The sequence below is a fragment of the Phaseolus vulgaris genome, chromosome 6 (genome assembly GCF_051622355.1).
Source record: "Phaseolus vulgaris cultivar YP4 chromosome 6, ASM5162235v1, whole genome shotgun sequence".
NCBI classification, from domain to species: domain Eukaryota; kingdom Viridiplantae; phylum Streptophyta; class Magnoliopsida; order Fabales; family Fabaceae; genus Phaseolus; species Phaseolus vulgaris.
In genome coordinates, this window is record NC_143503.1 from 21,031,777 (window position 1) to 21,038,682 (window position 6,906).

The window sequence follows — 6,906 nt, forward strand, 5'->3', positions numbered from 1 at the left end:
TTTTTATAATCTGTTTTATAGAATTATAAAATTTAACCACCACTTTTTCATAATATAATAAAATAATGTATAAAGTTATAATCATCCATTCATTTCATTGAAAATTAAAGCACGCATAATAATGTTCACAATTTTTATGGAATTGAAAATTAAAACACATAAACCCAAATTTAACCACCACTATTTTATAATCTTTTTTATAATCTGTTTTATACAATTATAAAATTTAACCACCACTTTTTCATAATAAAATAAAATAATGTATAAAGTTATAATCACTCATTCATTTCATTGAAAATTAAAGCACACATAATAATATTCAAAAGTTTATATATAATTGAAAATGAAAACACATAAAAAATTCATGCATCCTTAATAAAATTTAAAATAACAACACATAATTGTTCAAAAGTACAAGGCAATCCAGTATATCATCATGATCAATACATCATCATCAATTAAGCACTACTTCCAACATCTGGTACCTGAAATAAGTTAAAATATGTTCACAGTTAATTGACAATTTTTAAAAAATAAAAGAAAACAGTATTAGAATAAAAATTTACAATCATGGGATAGATTTATCATTCAAATACCTGAAATTGTACTTAAGCTCAAGAAGAAATGCGGCACAACAACTAGTACAAGCTTGGCACAACTTAATAACATTGTAGCATAGTAAGAATCCTAATAATTCAACAACAGAAATCTAGGACAACAGTAGACCTGATTTGCTAGCATAATAGCCTTACAAATTAGACATAATTTGGACATCTCCTTTCACTAAAAAAATAATGTAATTTCTATAGGATGTTGAAGCATTCTTGAAGATTCTAAACTACTGCAAAATGAATATATGTTTTAATTTATTTCAAGAATGCCAATTATATTTCAAAACTGAAAAGAAAAACTTAATATTTGCACCTCTAAAACAAATTTCTGTGAAATAAAATTGAAAACTTATATTACATCCATAAATCATTATAATTTATTTCAGTCCCTTGTATATTACAACCTCAAATAGTGCTAAAGATAGGTCCCAATTGAAAGAGAAGTGTAGAATGCACGTGGCATAAACAATAAATTAACACTCTTGAAAATGAAAATGTTTCAATTATTGAAACTTTTGAATAATACATTACTAAAATTACACCATAAACAGAGGAATTTACCAGCTTTAGAGAGCCTACGAGCTTCTGACTTTGCCCATGCAGTGAATTCTTCTTCTTGACCAACAAGAGACAGTTGAAGCCGGTCTTTCAGAATTGCTAAAAGCTTCTGCTCCCTTTTCTTTTTCCATGCCTATGGTTACAACAAAGAAACAGTTTCAGCTACTAAAATATGAGGAGCAGCAGTACAAAGGATTTGAGAAAATCATCATAAAGAACTAGAAAAAAAAAATACCTTCATCTTTTCTTGAATTTTTTGCCTCTGAACTTCAGGATCCTATGTCTTCATCAATCTCTATAGATGTTAAAGAAGCCAGTGCAAGTTGTCCAATATATTCTTCAAAAACTTCACTTCCGAAAATCATTCCAAATACAGCTGTAGGGTCCATCATGGAATCTCTGAAAAAATATCAGTGTATTTAGCAGGTTTCTGAATCCATGAAAACATTTTGTTACATTAGATTCATCTTGAAACATCTAAAATAATTATTTTAGTGGATTCCTCATAAATAAACAAGCCTTAATTGGTTGATATAGATTAATACTAATTTTGGGAGTTACGTTATAAACTAATTTTAGGACTTTATTTTACTGTTTGGTATTATTGCAAATTAGCTAGAATTGTTTGTCTTTCCTTTTAGATAATATAGAATCGATCTAGATTTTATGGTATCACATTTTAGTCTTGAAATCGTGAGATAGAGATATTGTACTCTTAAATAATTGTCATTCTAGTGCAATACAAAACAGAGAAGTTCATTCTCTCATCCTTCAAATAAAAAGATAATAGGTCTCCACTATAATTTTGATACCTCAACATATAGTGGAAAATACTCACAGAACTAGCACACTTGATCAAATTATAGATTTTCTATAAACAACACTCGATTAATTGAGAATATTTTTTCAAAACCTTTCTTGTACATTTTAGCAAATACAACAAAATATCTTCAATGAGTTTCACTAAGTTTGGTTAGACTTGCTTTCTAACTTGCAACAAAAAGAAAAATAACCTATGAGGTTGTCAACAATGGCAAATACTATTAGTAACATAACAAACACCATGTTAGGCACCTTTCTATGCTCAATCATGCGGGAATGATATATCAGAGGACACAAAAGGTAGGTTTGTGAATATTGGAGAGTGAAATTCTGATAAGCTGAGTACATGAGAGAAGGAGGGGAGGTAAAAGGGGCACAAAAAGATTTATGTGGTTTTCAACAGTGAGGAAGCAAGCCCCTTTAAGTGCCTATTGTATCTCTATCTTTTCACTTGTTTCTTTTCCTTCATTTTACAGTAACTCTAAATCATTGTCTAGACTTGAATCACATTAATATATAAAGAGATTCAGCAACATGCACGTAGAGTATATTCAGTTACATATGTTCGGTTCCGATTTAAATTTGACAACAGCTAGATATAGTAACAAGAAAAGGAAAATTCAATGAATACAAACAATTATACCAGAAACTTCTTTTTGATAAAAATCTTCACAAGTTATCTTTGAATTGCAAAAACAACACTTCACTATTTGATGGAGCATTAATTAATTGCAAGCAATTATTAGCTAATTACTGGTGAGTAATGGAAGATAATATAAACTTACTGTGGTAATCCCTCCTTTCTATTTTTATCATATGCTTCACGGGGTCACTTAAAACCTGGTAAGCCTCACCAAGTTTCTGGTAAATATACAAAGATACCAGACTTAGAAAAGTATATTGAGAAAATAAACCAAACTGAATAGAGGGAGAGATTCAAAATGTTTAAATACTTCTATATTTTATACTGTAAAACATCTAAAAGTAAGAACTAAGAAGGATGGCATAACTTTGTTAATAATGGTCTCTATTAAATATATCTTCGTTTTGAGAATTTATGACTTTTTACGGCAAGTGCACCGCGTTTGTCAGAAGTAATAATTGTCCCTAAGGACGGATATCGATCCCACAAAGAACAGTGAATCATCGAGTACAATATTCGCTAAATATAACAACAGAACAATAAAAAAGAGTGTGAAGTGATTATGTTGGCACTGATCAATAAGAAAACAAACAAAGAATTAGTTGCTTCAATTGGAAAAATTGGGATTAAGTTTCATCTCTCTCACTCTCATGTATTTTGATTAGCATGTTAATATTAAGTTCTTTAATTGAAATTGATGCCCGTATAAAAATCATTTATATCGATTCCTCGCATATAAAATCCTTAAGAATGTTCCCTAACTATCGATCCCTCGCATACTTATAAGAACAACTTAGAACGAAGCTCAAACGTTTAATAGCAATTAACATTTCAAGTCTATTCCTAGCACTCAAATATGTTAAGTATTGTTGTTTAGGTCCAAACCCTAAAAATACCTCCCGGTCAGATTTAAGATTCTCAATTTGTCACGGAGAATTAAAAGTAAAACAACAATACCAATAATCAATCAAGAACTGAATATTAATATATAAAATATCACCTCAATACATAAGAGTTTGAGCAGATTACTCCCAATCCCAAAGGTAGAATTAGCCACGCATACTTCTATCACCTTCCATTCTCCCAATTGGGTTACAATTCACTCTATGGTGTTTTCCTCTCAATCTGGCACCCTAAGGTTGAGCCTCTAGCCCTCTATTTATCCTAGTTTTCTAGGGTTAGGTTGTTTATTGTGTCGCGCTAATGGGCTAAATGATAAAACATAAAAAAATGCCCAATCTTTCTTTGCATCTTTTCCATTCTGGGACCTTCTATCTTTATCTTTTTAGCTCAAATCATTCATCTTTAATCCAAATCTCCAATCTTCCTTAGAAATCTACAATTAACACCAAATTTGGGAATAAAATACTCTTATTCAAATAAAGATCATAAAAAATGTAAAAAGGTATAAATTCATAAATTAGGGATTATTTTATACGTAAATTAGCAATAAATCCTCATAAGTGCCTATATTTTAATATGAAATATTACTGAAATTAGACACTTATCAAGAATCCGACAAAACATAAAACAGAGCTTCTTATTGCTTACTTGAAATTTTTCTACAGCCTTAGGATCCCCAGGATTTTTATTAGGGTGAATAATTCTTGCCTGAAAAGGGAAGAGAGAGAGATTAACATCTATTAAATTGAAAAAAAGGAGGAATTGTCAAGTTTAAGATTTAGTTAGAAAACAATATAAAAAGGTAAAACACAAGCATGAATGAAGTTTTCTAAAAATTTAATGTAAAAGTAACTAGAAGAGAGCCATCATTTCTTCTACTCTCTCCCAAAATTCACCCTATATTTTTTGTGTCACCAATTAAGAGTTTTCTGGAGAGCACATTTGAAATTAACAGCTACCAAGGCAGAACAAGATCAATAAACAACTTCAACCTTTGGGCTTATTCAACTCCAACTTTCAGACACAATTCAAAATAGAAAATGCCAAATTAACCAAGGCAGTCTAGTTATATGAAGTTGTTGTATAGCACTAGTCTTAGAATGGATAAAAAATTAAAATTAAACCATCAATTCAGTCCATGAAGCATCACCCTCTCTGCTAAATTGTCCTTAAACTAATGAAAGCATACATGTAGCCACTAAAGTATTACAAATCATGCTACATAGTCCCTCATGTGTTGAAAAAATCTTCAAACCAGTTCCTCAATTTCTGTAAAATATATCAAATATTGATGGATATTCAATACTCTATGGAGATAACTTATATAATTTCATTAGTTTAAGGACCATTTAGATGAGGGGTGATACTTCAAATACAAATTGATGGTTTATTCAAAATTAAACAACAAAAAAACCAAAGCCATGTTTATATAACCACCTAGTCGATTCCATAACACAAACACATAGAATAATCAAATTCAACATTCCATCAGATTAGGTAACAGTACAAGAACATTTCGAATATATGTTTTTGGTTGTACAAATCAGAAAAAGTGAAGGACATTCATTTCATTATTTATTACCTTGACATAATAAGCCTTCTTAATATGTTAGACTTAAGGACAAAAGGATAAAGTTGAGTGACCTGCAACAAGTTAGAAATACAAGCAGCAAATAAATATACGTCCAAAGAAATAAACAAGACCATCGAACATCACTAGTTATCTGCTTAATAATAGAAATATGGACAGGTGGGTAAAATGGATTTGCACCTTTAATCAACCATGTGTCCCACTTCTATTTGTTCAATTTTTTCTCTTCGTATGAGAAATTCTCAAGAGTATTGACGTGATGCAACCAACCTCCACAATTGTATCGATGGACATTCTGTCAAACATGTTACAATTATAATTTTAATCTAAGATTTCATTTAATCTTTAAGCTATTGTGGAAAATGGGCTCAAACCTAAGGTTGTCGAAGAGGAGCTTCAGGTGCTCTTTGTCTCTTGTTGAAGAATTTGTCTCCACATGAGGTTGCTTCCCATCTCCGTTCATAATCGCACAACCTCTAAAATTGATAAGACCATAGATCAAGCTCACAAAGAGGACTCCCTCCCCTGCTCACGAGTCAATACACCCTTTGAGACTTCATTTTGTACCTACTGTTCTGAAAATATTTAGTATAATTGTTAGATCTGCAACTCCGTTAACCAAAAACATCATCGCCCTCTCTAACTACCTCAAGCCTATTGACTTCATCATTGGCACAAAAATGAATGATACGAGAATATCAAATGTCCCACAAACCATTTCAGTAAAGGAGGAAGAGTGCACGACAATCAAATTATAAACGAATTGGGAATCCAATTTAGAAACCAAACCAAGAATCATCGAAATCGTAGTTGTTGCGATGATGAACTTTTGAAATCGTTGCGCGGAGGGCGTCCTTCAAGCCGGCGGCGATGGCGGACAGAACAAACGGCGACAATGATTTTTTGTGAAGGAGTGTTAGGTTTTGCGGTGAGAGGGTTTGCGGAGACCGAGTGTTTGCGTGAGAGTGAGAGGGCATGAGAAAGGCTTTGGCGAGAATAGTGACTGTGAAAGTGAGCGAGAGTGTTTGCGATGAGAGTGAAGAGTTTCATGAAAAGAGTGAAGAGTGAAGGGAAGGGTTTACAGAGAAGAGTGAAGAGTTTGAGGGTGTCGTGAATGAAGAATGAAGGTTTGAGGTTTTTGGAGAGGAAGAGGATTAGGGTTTGTGAGTGAAGAGGATTCCTAAGAGTAAAATTGATGAGGTTTCCAAAAAATAAATTGAGAATGAGAAAATGTACAAAGGAAAGAAAAACGCTGGAGAGTGTATATTTCAAAGGAGATTTGTGACACTTTAAAATGACACAATCTGCACGATAATTCTGGCGGTTATTAAAACATCGTATTAAGCAGAAATTTGTGGCGGTTATTAATAACCGCCACATTAAAACTGTCAATTTATACATAATTTTTTGTAGTGATAGAGAAGCTTTCTATTGCTCAACCAAAGACACAAGATTTGTTCCTAAGTCAAAAAGTAAATCAAAAAAGAAAAATTCCTGCTCTTGATTGTGCAACAAAAGGGATTTCCAGTGATACTCTTTTCCAATTCCAAACCTTCACAGGTGATGCACCACCCAATGTAGAAACCTGCCTCACAAAATCCTCTCGTCAACCAGCACCCTACCTGTTTCAATTCCTAGGCTCCACAACATCTTTATATCCCATAGAGAGACCTCTATAGACCCCAACAACCCCAAACAGCAAAACCAGAGAACAGCACCTCCTCTTTCAAGTCCTACACCGCTAGCCTTTTGCTCCTTGTGGCCAAACCAACTTCAAC

At 32.4% G+C, this 6,906-nt stretch overlaps 1 long non-coding RNA gene across 7 annotated transcripts; it reads right to left on the bottom strand.

Annotated features, from left to right (window-relative positions):
- Positions 1 to 302: 302 nt before the first annotated feature.
- On the bottom strand, positions 303 to 6,906 carry LOC150027282 (uncharacterized). Of its 7 annotated transcripts, none has more exons than XR_016521299.1 (9): positions 5,503 to 6,906; positions 5,309 to 5,423; positions 5,120 to 5,181; positions 4,186 to 4,245; positions 3,635 to 3,970; positions 2,777 to 2,852; positions 1,405 to 1,568; positions 1,173 to 1,302; positions 303 to 485 (listed from the first exon to the last, which is right to left on the bottom strand). It is a non-coding gene; the product is annotated as an uncharacterized LOC150027282 (long non-coding RNA). The 7 variants fall into 7 exon arrangements; XR_016521304.1 differs by lacking the exon at positions 3,635 to 3,970 and having other exon boundaries at positions 314 to 485; positions 5,503 to 5,698; positions 5,918 to 6,891; XR_016521303.1 differs by lacking the exon at positions 3,635 to 3,970 and having other exon boundaries at positions 314 to 485; positions 5,503 to 5,703; positions 5,918 to 6,891.